This window comes from Neovison vison, chromosome 12 (assembly GCF_020171115.1).
Source record: "Neovison vison isolate M4711 chromosome 12, ASM_NN_V1, whole genome shotgun sequence".
Lineage (NCBI taxonomy): Eukaryota > Metazoa > Chordata > Mammalia > Carnivora > Mustelidae > Neogale > Neogale vison.
Genome location: NC_058102.1, coordinates 9,276,341 through 9,299,294, shown reverse-complemented (window position 1 = coordinate 9,299,294; position 22,954 = coordinate 9,276,341). Strand labels below are relative to the sequence as shown.

The 22,954-nt window shown below is 51.5% G+C and overlaps 1 pseudogene; it reads left to right on the top strand.

Moving 5' to 3' along the window:
- Window positions 1-1,804: 1,804 nt before the first annotated feature.
- LOC122892336 lies at window positions 1,805-15,693 on the top strand (annotated as a pseudogene).
- Window positions 15,694-22,954: the final 7,261 nt, after the last annotated feature.

The window sequence follows — 22,954 nt, the reverse complement described above, 5'->3', positions numbered from 1 at the left end:
GAGCCTCCAACAGTCTCCACTAAGGGTCCTCCAAGAGCTCTCTTCGTGCAGAATCCCAGGGTCAGAGGACCTGTGCTCTGTCTTGCCCAGAGTTAGGTGCTTCCCCTTACAGGACCTGGGGAGGAACGACTGCGTGGGGAGACATGGGGATGACACACTAGCCCTTCGGGTCCCCCTAAGCCTTCCGTGGAGGTTACAGAGCTGGGTTTGGTCAAGGCTATTGAGGGGAAGCAGGGGGAGCCAGGCTAACCTTGAGGGGGGCTCAGAAGTGGGGCAACTCAGCCGAGGCGCCATCGGGAAGGACTCTTCCTCCCCAGGAGCCTTCTGCTGAGAAGGAAGTATTATTTAACCGACATTGTGTTGGGAGGGGAAACACGGGGTCCCTGGAACTCAGCCAGCCTCCTGCCTTCAGGCTGTTTGGCTTTGTTTGTTTTTTTGGCCTTTTTTTTTTTTCCTTTTTCTTCGGGCTAATTGTTCTCATTAAATCTTTTTGTCCTGTTTTGTTTTTTACGAGGCTGACAATGCTGCACGGTGCTCGGCGCTGCTTCCTGTGTTTCTGCCCCAGCACAGGCCTCCGTGGGGCCTTGCTTCCTGTTGTGCGCAGTCACCATGACGACTCAAGGCCCTGGTGGGCTCCATGGGGTTGTAAGGGTGGGGGGAGCGGGGGGGGGGCGGCTAACATGGTTGACATCACCGGGTAAGGAGGCAAGGGTCCCGTCCAGAGGGGGTTGAATGGGGGCCGGGCAGGCAGTGGCGGGAGCCTGGTGCATTGCTGAGGGGTGACTCACAGCCTGGGAAGGGGAAGAATGCCCTCACATTCTTTTGGGAGGTAAACAAGGTCAGGGAGTGCGGCTGGGATCCTGTTTACCTGACCCTGGCCCCCCGGGGGACCAGCAACCAGTGCAGGACAACACACTGGAACAGAACCAGCCAGACCTCGGGGGCTAAGGGAACAGGAGGGAAGGCCAGGAGAAGGTGAGGGGCCAGTAGCTCTAGCCCAGACACCCTTCAAGAGGGCTGGTGGGAGCCAAAGCAAGACTGGGATTCAAATTACAGCTCTGCTAAGTGACAGTTCTGTGCCTTTGAGCAGGTCACCTGGGCCGCCACCACCCCCAGCCTCGGTTTACCCTCTTTCTCATGGGCTAATCCCCCTATGTCGATGGCTATGTTCTCCAGTCCCATGGGGGCTGGCATGGGGTGGCCCAGGGGCTGGGCACAGCCTAATGTTCTGCAGGCCTCTCTTTACCTGCCAACAGACCTCCGTCCAGGGCTAGGCACTCCAGACTCCTGGGCCAGCAGAGGAGGGCTGCACTGCACCCTCGGGGTGATGCCCCCACAGTGCAGCCCCGCTGAAGGGCCAGGGACAAGCTGGGCTCCGGAAGGAGGAGGTGGGTGCACAGCGGCAAAGTCAGAGGGCTGGAGTCAGGGCAGCTCAGCCTGTCCCCGCAATCACTGCATCATCTCCCTTCAGCCTTCCCAGAGCCCCACTTTCTATTCCTGAACCCCCCGAGGGACAGTTTCCCCCGCTCATCCCAGGAGCCCCTCCTGAGCCATGGGGAGGTACCTCTGTCAAACTCTGGGATTCACTGGTGCTGGGATCCTTCGAGAACTGCCAGGGAGAGGCCTAGAGCAGACCTTCTAGCCCTCGTGTCTCAGAGACAAGCCTCCACTGCAAAACAGACCAGCTGCCAAGAGGAAGGGGCTGCCTTTCTGCAACACGCCCCCCCAACCCCTGCAGTTGCACGGGGGCGACACCAGGAGATGGTCCCTAGCAACCACAGTGGCATTGAGGCCACCTAGCCTCATGGCTGAGAGTAAGGACATCAGCGTCAGGCTGGCCTGGATCAAGTCCGGCTTTGCTACTTGCCAGCTGGGGCGCTCAGGCAAGTTCCTCAGCCCCTCTGAGCCTCAACTTCCAGATCTGGAAAACAGCCTCTCCCAGGGTTTTCTGTGAGATTTAGTGAGCGAATACTCATGAGAGACTTAGCACATAGTAGGTCCTCAGCATCATGCTGAACCCACACAGACCCACTGCGTCCTGCCCTGCAGTGCCAGAGTCCTGGGTCCCTCGGCCCGGGTGCCCACCCCAGGGCAGGAGCCATGCTCAGCACATGCCCTGAGGTTTTCCCATAAGGGGGCTGGACTTGGGCTTCCCTTGACGGGGAATATCCTGTTCTGGGAGTGGGGGGAGGAAGAGGAGCGGGAAGGACGCAGCCGCTCCACATTCCTGGCATTCTTGGCGACAGCCCCATCCAGCTGCTTTGAGCTGCCACTGCCGGGCACTGGCTCAGGTCCAGGCTGTCTCGGCATGACAGGACAGCCTCCCACTTGGGGTGCCCTTGGTCTAGGGGCACTAGGGGACCCCTCTGGTCCCAGTCCCACTCACCCCATGCCGTCCCAGAAGCAGACAAACCCCCACTCTGTAAAGAGAGGTTTGGGGGGCCTGGGGACAGTCGTGTCAACAGGAGAGGGGTTCAGCTTTTGGTTCTACCTTCTGGGGTCCCCCCCCCCAGCCTGCTCCCTTCCCCCCAGGGAAGCTCTGGATAGTAGCCAGAGGACAGAGGTGGATGGGTGGAGAGGGGAGAGGGAGAGGGCGCCTGGCTTCCAGCCTCTGGTGGCTGGGACAGTCATATTCCTTCTCTGAGACTCAGTTTCTCCATCTACAAAAGGGGAGGGCTGGCTCCCTCCTTTAAGCAACTTCAGCCCTGCTACACTGTGGTGCCGTGATCTAGTGATCACTGCGGAGAGCCTCTTCCCCTGACCAAGGGCAGAAACCCAGTCGGTCCCTGCCTGGAGCCTGGCCTAGTGCAGGTTAAGTGGTTCTCACTGTTGACCGGGGACCACCTGCTGTTCTATCCGCAGCAACAGTCCGCAGGCTTCTGAGACCCAGAGAACTGGAAACAACACAGTCCTAGGGTGGCCTCGCTCCAGACCCTCCTCCCTGGATATGTCTTGGGGGTCCTAGGAGGGAAATAACTCGTCCAAGATCCCAGGCCCACTTAGCCGGACTGAGCTGACTCGGGACCTCCCGCATTTGCAGCGACTCCCAAAGCCACCAGAGCTGAGTTCATTCATTCCCATGTTTCCCTGCAAACAGCCCCTGGTTTCAGACCGTGAGAGCAAGAGCAATCTGGGAAGGAGCCGGACAGGGCAGATCCCCAGGGGTCAGAAATCTCCTCTCCTGGGGAGACTAAGCCTGTGAGCAGGTGGCCCCAGACACAGGCACCCCCTCTGCTCCCTGCACTGCTCTCTGCAGCTGGGGGGCTCGGCAGAGTCACAGGGGCCCAGCAGGGAAGGCACAGCGGCTGCTCTGGGGTGGGCACCTCTGGGGTCCTGCCTGGGTGCCAGTCCCCCTCCCCTTCTCCTCTCCTGCGGCTCAAGGACCACCCCCAAGCCCCTCGGCCCCATCCTAGAGGCTCTCTACTGCCCTCGATGCCCATTGCAGAGTTCAAGAGCTCACCCCAGCTCACAAAGACTGGGGAACCTGGCCCAGGCCACTTAGGGAGGCAGAAAAAGCTCTTTGCCCAAGTTAGGAGTCGGAAGACATCCCTACGCTTGGACCCCAGCCCTTGCATGACTGCTGGAGAGTTAGATAAGGTGGTCCCTCCGGGCCGGTCCCACTGAGACCCACAGCAGTCCCGGGATTCTGAGATTCAAATTCCCATGCCCCACCCCTCCCTGCAGACCCTTGACCACATTAAACAGAGGTAGCGCCATTCTGTCACCTGCCCTTGCCCGGGACCTGCCCCTCACAGTGCAGCCAGGGTCCTGCTCCCAACAACCCCACCTTCCCCGTCACTCCATCCCCCTGACGGCCCAGACACCCCCGAAGCCATTGCCGCCGCGTGGCCGGGGCCCCTGTCTGCTTCCTGCCTGCTCGTCCTGTGTGTGTCTGTCCCGACATCTGTCTGTCTGAGGGACCACAAAAGGAAAAGGCTGGAACACACCCTGCTGGGTCCACGTGACCAGTGCACTCCTCACCCCCGCTGGGAAATCACCGCCACTGTGGCGACTGGGAGCCACGCGAGTGTGCGCCGGCGCGTCTGCGGGCGTGGTGCGTGCGTGTGGCGGGGGAGGGTGACACGGGGTGTGTGTCAGGATTTTGTGTGTGTGGAATAATTGGTGAAATGAATTATGATAAACTGAGCGGAATGGGCGGAGTACTAGGCAACCATTAAATATGATGCCTTTGAAGAATCGTGATGACATAAAAAATTGTCACAGTTTAAGAGTTCGTTTAAAAAAAAAAGTGCACCCAAAAGAAGAAGTAGAAGCGAATACAGCAACCGCTAATAATTGTTATCTCTAGATTGCTAGATTATGAGTAATCTTGTCTTTACTTTATACTCTTGGCTATTTTCAACATTTTCTGCAAGGCGCACTTGTTTTTAACCAGAAAAAGGAAAAAGAGGTAATATAAAAACAAATTAAAGAGGAAGCAGAAAACAAACATGATTTAAGATAAAAGAAATGAAGGCCTAGTGGAAAATGTTAAGTATAAAACAAAGCCAAATATTCAACTCAAGACAGCGAATGCTGGGGAGCACCTACTTGGTACCAAGGCTCTGCTGAGTGTGGAGTTATGGAAATGCTCAAGATGTAGCCTTTCCTGGTGACAGCACTGTCCATCAGGAGGGTGGGAGAATCACCAGTTACCGATAACAGACACAGATATACTGCAGTTCCTCCCAGCCCCAGAGGGCACCAGAGAAAGAGAGAAAGTGACAGGTGAATCAGGAGGGCTTCGGGGAGGAGGTGACTTTTTAAAAAATATTTATTTATTTAAGTTGGGAAGGAGTAAAGGGAGAGAGAGAGTCCTCAAGCAGACTCCCCACTAAGCATGGAGCCAAACTCGGGGCTTGATCCCAGGACCCTGAGATCATGACCTGAGCAGAAATCAAGTCAGCCACTGGCCTGACTGAGACCCCAGGGCTTCAGGGAGGGCATGCAGTAATGGAGGGAAGCACAGTGGGTGGCCAGAAGACCACCCTTTGTCCGGAGCAGGTGTGACACACAGGCAGTAGTTCACCCCAAGTCTGCGGTGCTGGGTTGAGCTCTGGGTTCAGAGCTTCTGAAGCTAAGTGGGCACTCACAGGGAAAGAAGGCGAGGATTGATTAGCAATTCATTCAAGAACGAGTTGAAGACCTACTATGTGCCACACAGCATCTGGGGAATCCTGCAGTGCAGCCTCCATCCCAATGGAGGAAAACAGGCGATTGAACAATTAAAGAGTAAAAGATCTGACATGCCGGGTGGTAAGAGGCACTACGAGGAAGGACAAGGCCAGGGCAAGGCGGGGGTTGATTCTATGTGATAGCGGGACATCTGATAGGAGGAAAAAGGAAGTGAGGTGTGCAATCCTGAGGAGGAGAGCTTCAGAAAAGGGGAGGGGGACAGCGCATGCAGGGCCGCAGGGGAACGCAGGGAACACGAGGTCAGAGGAGGACCCATAGGTCCGTGTGGGGCTGTGGTGGGGACCTGGGCTTTTCCTCCAAGCCACAGCAGGAGCCTTAGCGGGGGGAGGGCTGAACAGAGAAGTGCACAAACTGACTTGAGCTATAGTAAACCTGCTCTCTGGCGGCCTGGGGCGGGGGGACAGGGAGGGGCAGAGAGAGATGGGGGTGCCAGGCTGGGCTGGCAGTGTGGGGGTGGGGACAAGGAACGGGTATCTCAGTGTTTTCTGAAGCCGGGAGTAATGGTGCTGGCAGATTCCAGGACGTGTGTCCCAGCTCTTGGGAGGACGGGGCTGTGACAAGTGAGGGAACAGAGGCAGCAGGCACTGAGGCTGGATGGACAACGGCTGAGAACCCCAGGGACGAACTGAGACATCCACTTGGTGTCGCAGAGCAAGCAGCCAGACCCGGGAGTCTGAAGTCCAGGTCCCAGCTGGGGACACACATTGGGGGGTCATTGCCTTGTGAATGGCAATTAACCCACGAAATAGGAGATACCCCGGGAAGGGATGGACACAAAGAGGAGGTCCAAGGATTGAGCCCCGGGCTCCCCCAACCACTTATTCTTTGGGGAGAAGGGAGGGGACCAGCAGAGGAGCCACGGAGGGGGTGCTCAAGAGAGGAGTGGGGCAAACACGGTTCCTGCAGAGAGGTGGGTGCGGGCCTGGTGGGAGAGGCTTAGGCTAGCAACAGTGGAGAGAAACTCAGAAAGGCGAGTCAGGACAACTCTTCCCAGGAGCCTGGCTATACAGGGAAGCCTCAGTGGTGTCCCAAAACCCAAGCAAGAGGCTCAGAGGGCCCCAACGTCATCCTCCCACGACCCTCCCCAGCAGTGGCCAAGGGGCCACTGTTTACTGGAGGGCGGGGGACAGTGGCCAGAGCTCTCGGTCTGGGCTGGTGTCCACACACAGGTGCTCAGGGCCGGTCAATGTGCGGGTGGAGCCAAGGGTCAGAAAAGAGAGGGACCTGGGCCAGGGCCACATGCCAGGTCATGGCCAAGGCTGGCTCCCCACGTACTGCCGTGTTCCAGGAGTGGGAAAATTCTGAATCCAAACTCTTCATTAAGAAGATCAACTTCTCCCTCTGTCTTCTCTGCACTGGGGAGCGGCTCTTCTGCCACAAGCCTGCTTCCGCTGAAAATGGATGCCTGGGCCAAGCCGGCCCCCACCGCCTTCTTGGTCAGGAGGTCACCTCTCCGCTGTTGAGCGCATCACTGTCTGCGGCGGTGCTAAAACCACCAGAGACACCGACCGATGACAGCCTAGCAGCTTGGCCCTCCCAAAGGCCGTGGCTCTCCTGTGCCTGCTGGTGGACTTTCTCCTCCTCTTTGCCATAGGAAGGAGACATGCCCACCTCCCATAGGTCTCGTCTGCCCTGTATATTCTTTCCCTGTGCCTCCCCAGGCAGCCCAGGAAAAGTGCTTAGCTCAAGGTTTGACAGAGGGAAGACAATACTGTATGAACAAGGAAAAAAAAAAAAAAAAGATCTGCTTCTCATGGAGAAAGAGCCTTTATTTGACTTCACACGTGTTTCACGCAGTGATGCCACTTGGATATTGACTTTCAGCACGCAGACTTCCATCTGGACCCTGGCCCCCGCGCCTGCCAGTGTTAGGGTGTTAGTGTCCTGGAGCGGACAGCATGAGTCGTGGTGTGAAGACAGGGTTGTCTTTTGGTTCGGTTCAGGTTTTGTTTGGTTTCTAAGATGGGAGAAAAACTAGCATTCCCTCCCAAAGAGCGAACCCAGGGAGGGGAAACCCATGGAGCAGGTTGAGTGCCGACTGCGGGAGGGCTGGGGGTCCAGTGCACGTGCCCGTGTGTAGGATCGCCCCGCTGGAGACTCACAGGTACCCCACCCACGACACTAGCTGGGAAGGCAGCCTGAGCAGGTGCAGGGCCCAGCAGGAGGGTGGGTGGAGCACGTTGATGTTCTCCCATGATTCCTTCTGCTATTTCAGTGCAAATTGAGCGTCACCGTGGGCTACAAATAAGGGCAGAAGGCCCTGGAGGTTTGCGGAGGGAGGAGGTTTGAAAGAGCCCTTGTGTATGGAAGGGGAGCCAGGGACCTGAGAAATATAGCTGCTCTGCCCAACAGCATGCTGGCAGATGCATTCTCCCAAGAGGGCCACAGCAACATCTTGAATCCCACAAGCCCTTCTAGAACCTTCCACTCTCCCACTAAGGAGCAGAATCTAAATCCCCATCCCCTTGAACCTGGGCAGGTTGGTGACTCAGTTCTTGGCAATGAATGCAGTGCAAGTGATGCTGCCACACTTCTGAAGTGACACGGGAAACACTCGCATTGTGTAGGACACTCCTGCCGGAGCCCTGGGCCACCATGTTGTGAGGAAGCCCAAACCAGCCCATCCAGAGAGACCACAAGGAAAAGCTCTGAAGACACAGAGAGGGAGCGATGTCCTGCCAGTCCCCAGATGCTTCAGCCCCAGCCACCACGTGACTGCCATTCTCTGAAACCCTGAACAACCCAGCTGAGCCCCCAGCCAACTCCATGACCCCCAGAATCCACAAGAGATGATAAAATCATCGCTGTCTTAAGCCTTTATTTTATGACCCAGAAATAGGTCATCAGAACAAACACTAAGGGCCAACTTGAGACCTACAGTCATGAAATTCAGGTCACCCTCCCTCCCTTGGCCTGATGGCATTCAAAACATTTCTGCAGGGACAGAAATGGCCCCAAGAAATGGACAGAAATGGGGCCCCACAGTGGCCCCAAGCTTCTGTCCATGCCTCCAGGGAGGAGCAGAGGATGAAGAGGAAATGTCAAGGGCATTGGGTCCTGGATGTCAGGCTAAGGTGTTTGAACTTGACCCCGGAGGCTACTGAGAGTACACTTAATTAGAGGTATTTACCTTCCGTGCACCTGCCAGGCCCTCTCTGGTTTTATCAATACAGAACACAGCCTCTATCCTCAGATGAAGCAGGAGAGGGGAAGAGAGGAGCCTTCCCAGAGGCCTGGGGACGCAGCAGGCTGGGTCTTCAGCCCTTCCCATCTGAGGTACACAGACAGTGGAGTAGAGAAGGGCTGAAGGGAACCTCATTTCCCCCATCTGGAAAATCCACTCGAGGCCTCTAAGTGGTCTTCTGCTTCTGAGACTGAAGGTGCCACAGGGACATGTTTCCACGGAAACCTTGTCTGCACTGTCCTGGGCTCCATCCATTGAGCTGAACAGGCAGGAAGAGGAGGCCTGGCCGTCATTATGCTGTAGGCCTTGTTCAGGATTTTTAGGTTCCAAGTCACAGAAAACCCCACTCAAGGTGACTTTGAAAACTAAAATCTGTGGGCTGTGTAGTATAGTGAAAAGCACACGAGTATTTGAGGTTTCAAGCAAAGCTGGACCCAGCCCTGCAAACAGGGTAAAAGGACCTGGCTCCTCTGCCTCCATCTCTTGGCTCCATGTTCTGGCTCCTGTCCCACGCTGGCTCTCCCTTGGGGCTCTCAGTCTGGCCCCCAGTAGGGTCTGGGTCTACCTTGTCTTCACAGCCTGCAGAGAGAGAAGGTCCACCTCCCTGGGAAATTAAGTAGAGGTCTCTGTTCTGATTGGATGGCTTGAGTCACGTGTCCATCCCTGAGCCAATCACAGTAGCCATGAGATGCCCTATCGTAATTGGTTTAAGTCAGTCAGAGCCCACCTGGGGCAGGACTGCGTCTACCCCTGGAAACATGGGGTTCTATCCCGAGGGAGGGGAGGGAATGGGTACCAGAGAAGGAACCACTCAGCGTCTGCTACGGTAGGACAGATTCACGAGACTCACGATCAAAAGTCGAGGACCTGAGGCATGTCCCTTGGCCCGCTTGCAGGACCTCCTGGAGAGGGCGCGCTCTGTCAGAGAGGAAGTGGTTGAGCGCCGGAAAGGGGGGAATCTCCTATCAAGGCTATTTCCAGTACCATCTGGCCAGCCTGGAACCCCGGCATGGGGACAGCCACCGTTGGCCAGAACCCAGGGCCTGCCTGAGACACTTGGGCAGCTGGGAACTGAGTAAGCTGGGAAAAGTGCAGGCTAAAGAGGGCTGGGGCGGGGGAGCCATCCGACTCTTCCCTAACGCCAAAAAAGGGAACAGGAAAGGTCAGCTTAGGCTCCAGAAGGGATCCAAGCACGTAGCGTGACAAAAGCAGACAGCCCCGTCTGGTCTCAGCTCCGCTGGCTCTTTCCATACCTTGCTCACCCAAGAACCCAGGGAGCAAGGCTGGGCAGGGATTACCCCATTGCTCAGATGGGGAGGCGAGGCTCTGAGAAATGTAGCTCACCCAAGGTCACTCAGAGAGGTGGGGCAAAGGCAGAATATGAACCTGAGCTCTCTCAGGCCAGCCTCCTCCCCCTACCATCCTTCCCCTAGCTCAGCTCTGAGTCAGGCCCATCCCACACACAGTAATGTGAGGGTGAGGCCGCTGGTTGGGGGGGGGGGGACGTTCAATCCCCCCATAGCCCCTACTGTCTGCCAGGCAGGAAGATAGAGAAAGGGAGGCTGCAGGGTCCAATTGGCCCAAGTTCAAGTCCACCCTCTAGCCACGCTTGCTGTGTGAATGTGGGCAAGTCAGTATACTCAGTAGGAAATGAAGAAATGAACACTTCCCTTAGAAATCGTGGGGAGGAATGACTGACATCACGTATGTATAGCAGCTAGCACAGTGCAGCCGGCGGCGAGTGTTATATTCCTCCTCCCATCATGGAAGGAGTTTGTAAGGTTTAATTACAATATCATAGCAGAAATGCTGTGATCTGCTGAGCCCAATGCTGCAAGATGGAGCCTGCGGAACTCTTCCAAGTAAACACTGAGAAACAGAATGGGGGTGGGACTTTGGTGAGAAATTAACCTGCGGTACAGACGCAGGGTTCCTCGCTTTCTGGGAGAGAGGCCCAATTCCAGCGTTGTCCCCCACTGCTGGGCAGAAGTCCAGACACAGCAGAATCTGTTTCCACCCTTTCCCTGGGGACTGAGGACCCGAGCAGGACTTTCATCCCCTGAGCCTGGACTCAGCAGGGGTGAGTAGGCTGCAGACACGGGGGGCATTGTCTGCCCTGGCGGGGTTAGATCCTGCCGCTGCCAACCCCTCCAGGGCATAGGGTCTCCATGGACCAGCCCAGCCATGCGGGGTTGGGGGGAGGTGGTGTTTGTCCCCCAGTTGCCACTGGAGACCCAGATTCTACCACTGGACACTCTGTCCAGTGTCCCGACGGTGACCCCAGAGCATCTCGGACCAGCAGGCTTGGGTGGGGCCTCAAAGAACAAAGCCGCCTTTCGCCGCTGGCAGCTGGGTGGGCAGAGTGCGTCAGCTCGTAGGCCAGCCAGCAAGACCTGGAAGTCAGCCTCGCTGCCCCTCCCCCACACTCCATCACCATTCACGTCTTGTTTTTGTCATGACACGGTATGACAGATGTTGCTTGTCAGTTGTGCTGCTGAAGTCTCTCTAGACCCCAGCCCTTGCCATCCAACTGCACAGCTGCTACCCTGGTCAGCAACTCCACGGCACCCCCTCCCTCCTGGGGTCTCACAGTCTGTCCTTCCCTCTCAGCCAGGGGGAGCTTTTAGCAATGCAGTTCAACCACATCAGTCCCTGGTGTCAAGTCCAGTGAGTATCTGCAAAACATACAACGCATTTCCAACATATGTAAAGAACTCCTACAAATCAATAAGAAAAAGAGAGGCAGCAAGTGAAAAGGAGCAGGAGACTTTGAGCAGGCTCTTCACAACAGAGGTTCTGCAAGTGACCTATGAGTCCACAAAAACAACATTAATCATCAGGGCAATGCACCTGATGATTATAACGAGGTATCACTGCACACCCACCCAAACTGCTAAAAGAAAAAGTGTAGAAACTATCAAGTGTTGGCAAGGATGTGGAACAACTGGGACTTCCAGAACACTGGTGTAAAAGGGAGGGTATCTGGTACCAGCGTAACCAGTGCCTAGATCAAGAAACAGGACATCATCAGCATCCAAGAAATCCCCCCGTTTGCCCCCCCCCGCCCACCCCAGGCACTGTATCTCCTTTCCCCACAAAGATAACCACCATCTTGACTTGTTCAATTCTCTCTGTTTCTGAAATTCACATAAATGGAATCCCATGGTGCGGACGCCGCCGTCGTGTCCAGTTTCTGCCTCTCGACACTTTTTGTGATGTATCCGTGTGGCTGCTATACTTGTCCCTCATTGATTTTTCCTCCTTTCCACTGTTGATGGATATCCGGGTTATTTCTGGCCTTTGGCCACTGTGAATAAAGCTGCAACAAATGATCTTGTCCATTTCTTTCAATGGCCGTCTACATGCATTTCTGTTAAACATAAACCCGTGGGTGGGATTGCTGGGTAGAGGGGAGACAATGCCAAACCACTTTCCCAAGAGCTGGGAAGCAAGTTAGGACAGCGTGTGCCCCCCAAGAGACAGCCAGCCCTCCCCTTGGGGTAACGCTCAGAGTGCGTTACAACCCAGCCCTCCAGGGACCATGCCCGAGAAGTTTCCCGTGACCCTGCTTGCAGCAATTGTGAAGTGAAGGCAACCGGGCATCCCTCACCAGGGAAATGGCTGAGGAATGTGGGGGATGCAGGCGGAGGGGAGAAGACTTAGCCCCATCTGTAAAACAACATGGGTCAAACCCAAAGACCTGGTTTTGAGGGAAAAAAAGGAAATAAATAAAATGGGGCATCAGACATGATCTCACTGGTGTAAACTTAAAATGGATATACACTTCCCCAAAGCTACCTGCTTGCCGAGGGTATGTATTTATTTAAGAACATATCGTGGGGCGCCTGGGTGGCTCAATGGGTTAAACCCTCTGCCTTCGGCTCGGGTCATGATCCCAGCGTCCTGGGATCAAGCCCCGCATCTGGCTGTCTGTTCATCGGGGAGCCTGCTTCCCCCTCTCTCTCTGCCTACTTGTGATCTCCGTCTGCCAAATAAATACATAAAATCTTAAAAAACAAAAACAAAACAAAACAAAAAGAACATATCGTGACTACATTTGAAGAGGAGTCTTTGGAGGGAGGGGAATAGGGTTTGGTTCAGGGATGAGGGGAGATACACACACACACACACACACACACACACTTTATATAAAATTTTTAAAGGCCCTGCATGGACAGTGAAAGCATATGAAGAACAAAAGATTTTAGTTAACGGAACAATCTCCACTTGACATAAAAAGTAAAATTATATTTAAACTGGACTGCTTCTGAGAGGAAGTAGAAGATGTACTTTTTCTTATTCCTCCCACTAAGTGCAACTAAAACCCTAATCACAGTATATAAAACAAGCCCGAGGAGGCTCTGAAGGGAGGGAAGAAGAAGGCAGATTAGCTAGGGATCACAGGACCCGAGAAACAACACAGCGATGAGTTTCTGTTGTTGGAATTTTTTTTTTTAATTTGCCTCATATAGCTCAGACTTTAAGCTCAAGAAGCCAGCAATCTGGAAATGCCAAGGGGATTGGATATTCACACTCACCACCCCCCCAAAAAAAACAACAAAGCCTGCTCTATCTAGCCAAAGAACCAGAAAAGAGGCAGCTAGCAAGACAGAAAAATTTTACACAATAATTGGTGTACTCCGGCCAAACCCTTCAGAAAAATCTGTGGCCCCATCCTTGCCAGCAAGACCACGTGGGAAACCTAGACTTCTCCCTTCAGCAGTGTATAAGGTGCTCCAATCTCCCTGCCGGGATGCTATCGGGGAAAGGCCAAGAAGGGGACTGGGACCTGCCTCTCCACCTACGCAACAAGAGGGAAACTCACCAACTATAGCAGGAACAGAGGTCAAGTGGGGAATTCGGACTTCTAACCCTATTTGGCAGCAATGAGGCAATTCTCCCACTTCCCTACTCCAGAAGATCCCGGGCAACTAGCTAAAGCAGAAGGCTGCACAAGATACAGAGTCTCATCACATAATGCCCAAAATATCCAGGTCTTGCTAGAAAACCACTCATCAAGCCAAAAGCCAGGAAGATCTCAAGCCGAATGAGCATAGATGCCCACACTAAGATAAGCGAAGTGTTACGAACACATCTGAAACCAATGAAAACAAAAGTCTCAGCCAAGAAACAAAAGATATAAACATTTAAAATACCATTTACAATTGCTCAAATAAAATAAAATGCTGAGGTGTAAATCTAACAAAACACGTCCACGGGGCTTGGCGTGCTGAAAACTCACAGAAAGCGGATGAAAGAAATCAACAAAGGCAAAGGCATGGAAAGACTTACTATGTTCGTGAAGACTCAGCAGAGTAAAATGTCAATTTTCCCCAAATTGGCATATGGACTTAATACAATTCCTATTAAAACTCCAGCAAAATGTTTTGAGGATAGAGATAGACAACATTATTCTAAAACTGGTATGGAGGGGAGGTATTTTCCATTCCGGTGAGATCTGGGGGGAGAGGAAAAGGTGAAGGGTGGAAGGTGGCTGGGGAAGGGTGTGTGGAAGCATCTGGCAGAGTTGGAGTCCCGGAGCCCCCGGCTTAGTCCAGAGGAAGTGAGACTGTGCTTACTGGTCAGTCGAAAAGGACAGACGGGACCTTCTTCCTGTGCTCAGGTGCCCGAAGGTGAGGCCCTCCCACGTGCGCAAACTGATCTTATAATCAACAGATAAAGTGAGGAAGATGCAGAATCACTTTAAACACAGGTGTCAGAATCTCTTTGGTCACGAGGGAGGGGGAAGATGTGGACGTGAAGTCCAACAGATGTTTGTCTGTACTCAGCTCCCTAACAACAAACCAGCCCCTTAGGAGAAAACCTTACCTTGCAATTGAGATTAAGCCCTTCCAAGAATTCTTCAAGGAGAACCCAAAACTGTGCCACCGAAATGGCTAGATTGTTGAAGTAAGCACTGAAAAGGGTAGTGATTCATGTGTCACCCCAGGAAAGAGACTTGCAAGAAGAGATCTGTACTCTGGATATGCTCCATGGGGTGGGAAGAGAAAACATTCCTGTTCTACAAAGACATAGAGTTCATTAGATGCTGATAAAAAGTTGGGTAGAACTCTGTGGACTTCAAAGGAGAGAGCGGCAGTATGGCATAAGCTCTGTCCTCGATGTGGACAGGTGTCCGCGGAGCCATGGGAAGCCACTCTCTGAGACAGAGGTTGCAGAACACTGTGAGCTTGTGTTTCCTCATGAGAACTTACAGCCAGCAGTCCAGACCCTCTTCTCTAATAAAAAAAAAATTTTTTAAATACATGTTTCTGAATTCAGTCTTGAGAAATGCCCATTTCCTGCTGGCTCAGATGTAGCTCCCCAATGGCATTTGATTAAACAGCACAGAGCCCCTCGTGAGCCCACACTCAACTTTTTTGATCTATTCAATCCATCACTGGTTTGTACAGGAGATGAAGAAGATAGGCTTCAAGAGGGAAGATGGCTTAGTATCGAAGAGCGTGTTGACCCTCCTCCCAAGGCACAAAGACACACATTTGAAGGCACCGTACAGGTTAACCCATTATGTAAATTGGGACCAAAATCAGCTCCTGGAATGACTGAAGTAAATGGGAACATTACTGCGATTCTAGAAGGTAACCATGACTCAGAAGAGGACAATCACTCTGTGCCTGCAGTCACGTAGGCAGAAGCCATATCAGGTGTCTGGAGACGGCCATGTCCATGTTAGCAGACAGGGGGTTGGAAAGTCCATCCACAAATTGACTAGGCATTGCCACGTGCCGACTCACTTTGGATTCGAGGGAATCCCTGTTCCTGGGGAGAGATGGACCGTTACGAAGCAGAAGCCTTCCTTGAAGGGAAACTGAAGGCAGGTTCTTGCACCTTCTACGCAAGAAGACGACCTCTTGCGACCACAGAACCTCCATGAGCTTCCATGAATTGAACACTGGAGTCCCAAGTGCAGTCTGGGTGCCAGTCACCGTGTATATTTCAGGCCTCCGCTGTAATAGGACTCTGGGAACGTTATGAAGATCCCAGTTCTTGCATGGTTTTTTGAACTATTGCTTACTCTATCCTTAAATAGGACTTTCCCTTTCAGCCTGCCATATATCTGCTGGGCAGTGGTCTGTAGGTGTCCTACATGGGATGGAACTGATAGCTCCCTTTACCATTCATGCTGCAGGATTTTTTGAAAGAGTATCATTATGCCCAAAAAGTTAAGAGTTCACTGGTTAGAACGAGAACCAGTCAAGGCAAAGAATGCCCCCGAAGGGCATTCACTTGATCTGCTTTTATGTGCATCAGACCGTGTGCTATTACATAGCAAGGACGCATATCCGTGTTAGGGTTTTTCCAGTACAGTGTATAGGCTTAGTGTTAGTATCTGTCAGGTGCGATCTGCAGTTACTTACTCAGATAAATGTGGGGCCCCTTGAGACAACAGAAGACAGAGTGTTCAGTAAGGCTGGAAAAACAATTTTTTGTCCATTGAGCGAACAGTTTGGTTTTTAATGACTGTTGTAATTGAGTGAAACAACTCTGGGGCATTTGCTGTGAAGAATTCTATTTCCTTTTTTTTTTTTTTTTTTTAAGATTTTATTTATTTCCTAAGAGAGAGCATAAGCAGGGGGGAGGGGCAGAGGGGGTGGGAGAAGCAGACTCCCCACTGAGCAGGGAGCCCAGGAAGAGGGGCTGCTGGATCCCAGGACTCCGAGATTATGACCTGAGCCAAGGGCAGGCGCTTCACCAACTGAGCCACCCACGTGCCCCAAAGAATTCTATTTCTTACTGAAGAACAAATTATTACTATTGGATGAGTATTTCAACCGTGTGACTAATCTTTGAAATTGTTATTTTTTCAAAGAATTTTTCTACAACCTTCCAACAGTAGCGCTGTTTGTAGTTACTATAAATCAAGCTTTGGAAGTCCAAAAGATAAAGACTGCCTTCCTTTGAGAAAAAAATTAAAATGCCATTTCCTGGCCACAAGGGCACAGTGAAGTTCACTGAAGTGTTGAATTTGGAGTTAGTCTAGTGTCTCTTCTGCAAAAGGTACTGTTCAGTAAACCAGGTTTCCTAGACAGTTGCTCCTAAAAATTCAGGCTCATAAAGCTGGTAGTAGAATTTTATCCCAAGGCCTTAGGTATTAATTTTTTTTTGAATGAGTGCTTTAACTTAAAACACTCTGGGAAGAGGTGCAATGTGGTCCTGTGTGTGATTTTCTTAGGTTAGTACGTGCAGTCTACTCATTGATGAAAGCTGGATCTTTTCCTGTGCCCGTGATGCGTTTATGAACCATGAAGAAAGTGAGACTAGAAGATGCCCAGACAAGTCCAATGGTAACAGCAGTGGTTGCCGAGTTGAGATGATTGTTAAACCGCAATGAACAGTTTGGATGGCAGGATATAGCTCTTAGCTGTAAACTCTCATAGCTGAATTGCTTAAGTACAGTTTGTACAATTTCAGGGCAGTTAATTTCTAATGGAAAATCTGAAACTCTAATTGCAGGCTTCAAAGATACTGTGCAACCATTGTATCTATAAATAACTTCACTTAGCACCTTTTGGTCACTTAGAATCATATGAAATACTACTTCAGTGAGCTATTTTGGAAGTGATGCCAAGTGCTAGTGTTTGCTTCTGAGTATCAAACTGAATTTACAGTTCTGTCCCAGACATTTTGCACTCGTCGAATCCATTCTTGTGTCTTTTTGTTAATGTACTCTGGACCACCGGTCAGTACTCCTTGGTTTCCTTACCCTGCTGTGACAGAAAGTTCTTTTATAAGCTGTTGGCTACTGCCAAGGCTACAGAAAGGAAAAGCTGTATTTGTAGGCAACATTAACTGTTTGACTGCTAATGTATGTTTCTTCTCACTGTGGCTTCTTATGGCTTCTTTTTTCTTTTTTTTTTTAGATTATTTATTTATTTATTTGACAGACAGAGATCACAAGTAGGCAGAGAGGCAGGCAGAGAGAGAGGGGGGAAGCAGGCTCCCCGCTGAGCAGAGAGCCTGATGCGGGGCTCAATCCCAGGACCTGGGATCATGACCTGAGCCGAAGGCAGAGGCTTTAACCTACTGAGCCACCCAGGCGCCCCTATGGCTGCTTTTTTGTGCTAATAAAGTATGTTTGACATAAAAAATAAAATAAAATAAATAGAACTGATATGGAAAAGCAAAGGAACCAGAATCATCGGAACAATTTTGAAAAGGAATGAGAGGATCCAGTCCATGGACTTTATCAAAAACCTGATATAGAAAGCAGGTAAGACATCTTACATACTTATAGTAAGAAGGACTGTGTGATATTGGCAGAGCAAGTGACACAGAGATCAGTGGAAGGAATTAGAGCACCTGGAAACAGACCACACAAATATTTGCATTACAATATGCAAAAGCAATTTGAGGGAGGAAAGGCAGACCTTTAAGCAAATGGTGTGGGAGCAACTAAACATCCATAGGTTAAAAAAAAAAACAACCAACCAACCAAACAAACAAAAAACCCACAAAGACCCTCAACCTTAGTCATACCTTACACAAAAATCAATCCAAATAGACCAGAGGCTTAAATGTAGAAGGTAAAACTAGAAAACTTTTAGAAAAAAACTTTGGGAAAAAAATTAATTAAAAAAAAAAAAGAAAAAAACTTGGGGATCTAGTGCTAAGCAACCAGGGCTCATACTGAGTACCAAAAGCATGAGCCATAAAGGGAAAGATTGATGAATGGGGCTTCATCAAAATTTAAAACTCTTCCTTCGTGGAAGGGTCTCTTTAAAAAAAAAAAAAAAAGATTTATTTCTTTATTGGGGGGATGCAGAGAGGGAGAGGGAGAGAGAATCTCAAATGGACCAAGCAGACCCTTTTCCCCAAGCGCAGAGCCCAACCCCGGGCTCAGCCTTACCACCCTGAGATTATAATCTGGAGTTGAAATCAAGAGTGGGGTGCTTACCTGCCTGAGTCACCCAGGCTCTCCCATGGAGGAGTCTCTTAAAAAGCTGAAGAGCCAAGGGGCACCTGGGTGGCTCAGCTGGTAGGGTGACTGCCTTCAGCTCAGGTCATGATCCTGGAGCCCTAGGATCGAGTCCCAGGATCAAGTCCTACATCAGGCTCCCTGCTTAGCAAGGAGTCTCCTTCTCCCTCTGACCCTCTCCCTTCTCATGCTTTCTCTTTCACTCTCTCAAGTAAATAAATAAATTGTTTAAAAAAAAAAAAAAAGGCTGAAGAGCTGAAAGCTCTTGATTTTGGCTTGGGTCCTGATCTAAGGGTCACGAGATTGAGTCCTGAGATGGCCCACACTCAGAGGACAGGCTGCTCAGGATTCTCTTCCTCTGCCCCTCCCCCTGCGCTTGCTCACTCTCTGTCTCTGTCTCTAAAACACATAAATAAATCATGAAGAAAAAAAAAAAACTGAAGAGAGACTACAGGCTGGGAGGAAATATTTGCACACCACTTCTCTGACCAAGGACCAGTGTCTAGAACCCATGAGAACGCTCAAAATTCAACAGCGAAAAGAAAAAAAAAAAAGAAAGAAAAAAATCCAGTTAGAAAATAGGCAAAACACATGAGGAGACATTTCACTGAAGAGGATATGCAGATGGCCGATAAGCCCATGCAAATATGTTCAACATCATTAACCAGGAGTGAAATGCAAATTAGACCCCAATGAGCTATCACTCCACAGCGATCAGAATGGCTTAAATTAAAAAATGGTGACAAGACCAAATGTTGGCGAGCATGCAGAGAAACCCATCACTCACACACTGCTGGTGAGAACATGAAAAGGTACAGCCACTCTGGAAAATAGTTCGGCAGTTTCTTTAAAAATTAAACATGCAACTGCCATTCAACCCAGCAATTGCGCTCCTGGGCATTCCTCCCAGAGAAATGAAGGCTTCTGCTCACACCAAAACCTGTACAGGGATGCTTTAGCAACTGTATTCGTAATAGCCAAAATCTGGAAACAAACCAGATGTCCTTCGACAAATGAATGGCTAAACAAATTGCGTATATCCATTTCATGGGAAACGAAGGACTCAGTGACAAAAATGAACAAGTGACCCACACAGCAACCTGGATGGCTCTCCAGAGGTTATACTGAGTCAGAAATACCAATCCCAAAAAGTTACATACTGTATGATTCCATTTATATAACATTCTTGGAATGACAAATTGCAAAAATGGGAAAGAGATCAGTTTGGGGGGGAGGGGTGTTAGGGAGGGGGCGGGGATTGAAGGGAAGTGGGCGTGGCCATTAAAAAGGCAACAGGAGGATCCTTGTGGTCATGGAAACGTTTGGTATCTTGGCTGCATCCATGTGAACATCCTGGTTGTGATATCGTACTATATAGTCTTGCAAGATGCTCCCAGTAGGGGAAAACAGAGAAAGGGTACAGGGGAACTCTCTGCATTATTTCTTTAAATTGCATGTGAATCAACAGTTACCTCAAAATAAAAGAAAACTTTCAAGGGTGCCTGGGTGGCTCAGTAGGCGAAGCATCTGTGGGATTGAGCCCCGCGCCCATAGTAGGGCTCCCTGCTCAGCGGGGAGCCTTCTTCTCCCCCCCCCGCCCCCCACTCCCCTTGTGCTTGTGCTCTGTCAAATAAATAAATAAATAATATATATATTTTTAAATTTTGTTTTAAAGTTAACTTTGCAAAAGACATTAGCCAGAATCACCTCCCTCTTCACCTCCCGAGCCTACACTGCATGAGACCTGGGGCTGACGTCCCGTTTCGGGGGACTGAGCTGCCATCGAATGCCCAGCTGTGGCCAGGGAACCAGGGCACCAGCGCCACAGCCATCACCACTGAGGGAACCCAAAGAGGGGAGCGGGGACCAGATGCTCGCAGCATGCAACAGTCGTTTCCCATGTTGACAAGAAGGGAAAATGTGGATACCAGAAAAGATGAACTGGTCAGCTCGACATAAACCGTGGCAGACCTCCAGGGTGGACAAGGACGGGGATGGTGTGCGAGGACGAAGGAGGAATAACTAAAGCGCCCGAGACAGCGCGGGTTCTCCGAGGGAGAGTCATGGGGGCTGGCCAGATGCTTGGGTTTGTCCGGGCCAACTAGCTGGAGACACAGAGGAAAAGCCAAGGATCCTACATGTGGAAAGAGCACACAGTGACCGTGCCACTCAGACAGCCTTGTGCTAAGACAGGGAAGTGGGGCGGGGCTGGGGGCGTGGCCACTGGTGGAGTAAGTGGGTGGGTTTGCGCACGGTTGCGATGCGCCCTGCATACCCATCCACGTGGGACCACACGCCGGCTTCTGTTACTGATCACTAGAAAACGCCTGGGTCTGCGAGTTGCTTTGGGTTTCTTAGCAGTGTCTCTCTGTCCTTTCTGTCGCTGTGCCCCTGCTTGCCCGCGGCTCCATCCCCATCCCAACTACTTCCAGAATTCTTCTTTCCCAAACCTTTCCTAGAGCTAGAAAGGACCTCAAAGGATTGTCTGGTGCTGCCTTGAGACCCCGAATGTGACATGGCCTACCCCTGTTCTACAGGCCAGGGAGCTGTCGCTTTGAGACAGGACCTGGTTACCCTATTACACAGGAGGCCAGGATCAGAACTCAGGCACCCGACTCTCTGACCGACTTCACTTGGTCAGGATTGGGAAAAAGAAAATTCCCACTGCACCCGGAGAAAGGATGGTTAGATTCCCCTGCCCCAGCACCTCTCTCCTTCCCCCACAGCTGTGCCCTGGCTCAGTCATGTTCAGCCAACAGGGCAGAGTGAGAGCCTGTTGTATGCCAGGCACGGCTACAGACTCAGAAAATAGCAGTGAGCAAAGCAGACACAGACACCCTTGCCCGCTTGGGCTCAGATTCCCACCTGCACCTCTGGCCTCTCCACCCATCCTCTACCCTTCATCCGTGGCCATCCAAGTCTCCTGGACACACAGGGGGCACTGTTGCCTGCAGGCCTGTGGGCTTGGGTTCCTCTTTGTGAAACACCTATATTGAATTGTGAGGTTATTTCCAAATAGATCCACATACAGTCACTGAATGGTATGTTGTGTTATGTTAATTTGATCGATGTAAGATTCTAAAATAGAACAAATTTGCTAACCCTATTTAGGTATTTCTTCATACTTTGAATATAACCAAAAGCCTCAACAAAATGGAAGTTTCCAGGCCTCTCTGGACCTGCATTAGGTTCAGGGACAGCAGCCTGATCGGTCCCACAGCCTCCCCTGCCATAGGCCCCTCATCCTCCCAGTATGCTCCTTTCTAGAATGGGGAGGAAAAAAAATCCTGTCCCGCGAGTAAGAGGGCTAGGATTCGAGTCCTGACCCCACTGGTTACTTGTAAGACTTCGAGTCTGTTCCCTCTACCTTTGTGGCTTCAGTTTCCCCACCTGTGAAATGGAAACAGGATGAGGACCCTTTCAATACTAACCGTATGATCTCCCCAACTGGCCTTCAGCTCCCCAATGTCTGTGTCTCTCCCCAACTCATGGTCCTCGCGTGCACACAGTAGGTCTTCAGGAAACAGAGGTAGGACGCAGTTTCCAGGTCGCTGACCCTGTGGCCATCCAGACCTGGTCCTAGAGCCAGCAGGTTTTCTCTGGAAGCTCTGGCCACCTTCATGGCTCCTGGGCCAGGACCCCTGAACCACAGGCAGGAGCTGTGTGACCCCATCACACCGTTCTGGTTCAGGGCGTGCCCAGAAGATTCACAACCAGCTCAGGACCAGGAACTCTGCTGAGCTGACCCCGAGGTTTCCCTTCTAAACCCTCCTCCGTTCTTGCCTCTCCCAGTGTGGCTCTTGGACCCGCAGAGCTGGCGTCACCTGGGGCTTGTTAGAACACAGAGAACCCAAGTTGGCGCTTGGAGTTGAAGTACTTCTCCTGAGTCCTCACATACCGTCTGTGTCCTTGTCTGCCCTGGAGGTCTGCCAGGGATTCCGTCCAGCTGTCCAGTTTATATTTTCTGGTATCTACATTTCCCTTCTTGTCAACATGTGAAACATTTGTCTGCTGACAGCGTCTGGCTCCGATCCCCTCAGAGGTGACGGCTGTGGTTCTGATGCCCCGGCCGAGTCGGAGGCTGCCTTCGGACAAAGCCCCTAGGGGATTCTCCCACACATTTAAGGTTCGAGAAGTGTCAGTTCGTAGCCAGGAAGCCCAAATCTGTCTACCCAGCCTGACATATTTGTTCAGTCACTTAATTAATCCAACAGTGATAGGTTTGCTATGTGAATTCCAGCACTTTTCACTGCCGGGCTGTCCTGTTGGGGAGAAATCTAGTACCTCCCAGATGAGCATCCCAGTAGCTGCTGGGCTCCCCCGTTTGCAGGGTCAGCCCCCATGGGGTCAGCCCAGACCCAGGACCCAGGCCCTACCCATCTGCTCCAGGGGACCTACCCAACCCGGCTGTGACCAAGTGGTCCCATCAGTTGGGGTCCAGCTGCAATGAGCTCAGATTTTTAGAGAACGAGAGGGAAGGAGAGCCACGAGTAGGGCAGAGGGAGAGGGAGAAGCAGGCTCCCCACCGAGCAGGGAGCCCGAAGCTGGACCCTGAGCCAAAGGCAGACACTTAACCGACTGAGCCACCCAGGTGCCCCAAGCTCTTTAAAGGCCACAAAGCCAAGACATGTCTCCCC